Genomic DNA, 3,121 nt, shown 5'->3' on the forward strand with positions numbered 1-3,121 from the left:
AGAATTAAGTGGTAAAATTTTGAGAATAAAGTCATAATATTACAAGAATAAAGTAATAAAATTAGGAGAATTAAGTGGTAAAATTTTGTGAATAAAGTCATAATATTACAAGAATAAAGTAATAAAATTAGGAGAATTAAGTGGTAAAATTTTGTGAATAAAGTCATAATATTACAAGAACAAAGTCAAAACGAGAATAGTCATAAAATTACGAGAATACAGTCGGAATATTAAGAGAATAAAGTCCAAAAAAATACAGGAAACAAGTTGTATTTTAAGACAACTCTTACAACAAGCATTGTCTTCCCTAAAATGAGGAATGTTGAGCATTATGTAAAGTTACACTTTGGTTCTAATTTCATAAATAACGAAATTTTTTAGCACACCAGCATCAAATTGGGCAGGAGGTCAAAGGTTGCAATAGGTTGCAATTAATGTAATGGCATTACCAAAATGTGATAAGTAATAAGTTAGATTGCTTTATCAGTGACGAGCTAACGCAATTAATAATGCCGATACTCCCAACATTTTCTGCTACACACTGTTTTCTCCATATTCTTAGTATTTATTTCCTATGTCAGTTCAATTTTTACCAGGATTTTTATTTATGCACAAAATTGCTTTGATTTGTTTGTATTAGTGTATCTCTTGGATTGTTCAACAACATCTAAAGTATAATTAGAATATCATATCAGTGGTGCCACTCAGAATGTTTAAACTATGAACATATTGAAGTGTTCAACCCCTTTTCAATTACTATTATTTCATCATTATTTTGATTTTAAAATTATTCATAGTTAAAATTAATGATTAAAGAAAACTGCTTCTGGTTTATGGATTATCAGAAGGCTTATGGGTTAATTTATCTGGTATATGTTGTCGTAGACAGCATAGTTCTTTAATAGACATGAAGCGTCAAAAAGTGTTTCTCTAACATGAATTGTGAGCGGGACTCTTAGTTTTAGCCCTATGACCACATTTATTTTTACATACAGAGAAAATATTCTTGTAAGCAAGGAAAAAGTACAATAACCTTTCAAAAATAGCTGAACTGTAAGTGCCAGATTTCTTTAGAGGAAAGTGAAATCCATTTGTATTGTTTGTGGACATACATTCTGTGGCCAAAGATGGAAGTAGATAAAAGATTATTTGTTGAGAAGAAATGTAAAATATATTCAATGACTTCAGGCTCTTTTTTTTTTTTTTTTTGCGAAATGAAGGATCAAAGGATATGATTGGAATGTCTCTTTGCCAAAGATCTTTACTCCTGTAAAATATGGATGCAGATCCAGCTTGTACCATTCATAAGACAAAAGAAATAAAGTTTAACCCAGAAAGCTCTCCCTTTAAAGCCTCTATAATAAACAATGCAACAGAAACCAGCAGGGTGAGGAGCACCTTGCTAAATGAGGTCATCTCCACACATCCTTTGATCCCTCGTTTCTTCATCTTGTCAAGGAGTGGCATATGAGAGGATCTATCTTTGTGAACAGTTTTGAGCCCCCAAAATTACAAACAAACGAAAGGCGAGGGATCGATATTATGTGTCTCACAGAATGATGAACTGGCACTTCAGAGGGGGGGGGAAATCGATGTTGCGTCCCCTCTCCTCTGGTCTCTGCTCTCTGTGGGTCCTAAACTCTCTTTGCAGTCCTCATGCAGCTGTGTTTAAGTGTGTGCTCAGAGCTGGGTTTGTTCCTGGGCTTTAATGGCCCTTTGTTTCTTCTTCCTTTTTAGCCTGGAAGACCCCTGCCACTTTGATGTGTGAACGCACCCACAGATAATGGCCCAGCGGACACACAGTTGACGTAAGTGTAAGTGCTTCTTGTCTGATTTACAGCTTTGGTGGTCCTCCACCCCTGCTGCCCTTTGGGCCCCTGCCTATTGATCAGAATACATTGCATTCCTTAAATCACAATATTCCAAGCTGGCTAAATGAAAACATATATTCGCTCTAAAGCATGTCTGGGACAATTTAATTCCTAGTATTTGTTGCTAGATTTGTCTTGTTCCACTGGAAGCTTTGTTAAATTAAGTTTTTTTGCCATTTTAGAAAACTGGAAGAAAGTTCATTGTTTCCCTAAATGTAGAATTAATAAACTTCTCCGAGGGGAAAATTGGATTCCAAGAGCTTTGAGTGAAGCTCGAAATTAACTGTGGCACTTTGGTAATCCCTTAGGATCACATTCGCCAAGAGGGAAGTGCTTCTTGACTAAAGTTCTGCTCTGTTAAAAAGAAATACAAAATCACTCTAATAAACGTGAGAGGTAAATAAGCTTAGAGTTAGTACAGTACTTGCTTATATTATGAGATGTGGGTTAAGAAGCTTTTACTTTAAACACATAGATTAATTTGGTTGTCTTTGTTGAAAAGGAAATATATGTTTATAAAAAACACTAGGGCCTGAAATTCATGAAGTGAATTTTTATTTTTTAATTGTTCTAATTTATTGTTGTGTCTTTGCTCCTTAGTCGAGAGCAAAGCCCATTGGTAGATTGTTATGAACGCCCATTTGAAAGTGAAAAAAAAAATGGCCCATGATATGTCCTAATCGAAGATTTAAAAGTCATATTAATGAGATACAGAGTATCTCATTAATATGACTTTAAATTCTATAATCATGGCTTGTTATCTAACAAATATGACTGAATCTCATATCTTATATCTTTAAATATTATAATTATAACTTTGAAAGTTGAAATTGTGATTTTTTTAAATCACAAAGATTAATCTATGTCATAAACATGACTTTGAAATTAGAAATTATCAATATATTGTCATGTTCGGATTAAGGTGTCTAACCCACATGCAGAACACTCGGAGGCAGAAGAAAAGTTCAAAGATTTATTTACAATAAATGTACAAAGTTTGATCAGATCCAGGAGGGGGCTTGACTGGTCACGAGTGGGTTCACTGCTGAGGAGGACAGAGAGATTAGTGGAGGTCCGGGTGTTTTGCAGGTTGTGAGTGTTCAGGTCAGAACCTGTTCAGGAGTGGAGCAGAGCAGCAGAGGGGTCGAACCTAGAGGGTCCAGAGGTTGTCGGCAGGCTGAGGGCAGAGGCGGAGGCAGAGCTTACAGAGTGCAGGCAGATCTCAGAGAGATTTTCCTTCCAGTAATCTT

At 35.4% G+C, this 3,121-nt stretch overlaps 1 long non-coding RNA gene across 2 annotated transcripts in view; it reads left to right on the forward strand.

Moving 5' to 3' along the window:
• Window positions 1-3,121, forward strand: part of LOC107096711 — a 137,148-nt gene that overhangs the window by 120,659 nt on the left and 13,368 nt on the right. Inside the window, exon 3 of one of the 2 annotated variants that reach the window (XR_001481806.1) lies at window positions 1,738-1,814. This is a non-coding gene — a long non-coding RNA (uncharacterized LOC107096711). The remainder of the gene's footprint in view (window positions 1-1,737; window positions 1,815-3,121) is intronic. The other variant, XR_001481805.1, reaches the window with a different exon arrangement.

This window comes from Cyprinodon variegatus, unplaced genomic scaffold, assembly GCF_000732505.1.
Source record: "Cyprinodon variegatus isolate N-32 unplaced genomic scaffold, C_variegatus-1.0 Scaffold644, whole genome shotgun sequence".
In the NCBI taxonomy this organism is placed as follows: Eukaryota; Metazoa; Chordata; class Actinopteri; order Cyprinodontiformes; family Cyprinodontidae; genus Cyprinodon; species Cyprinodon variegatus.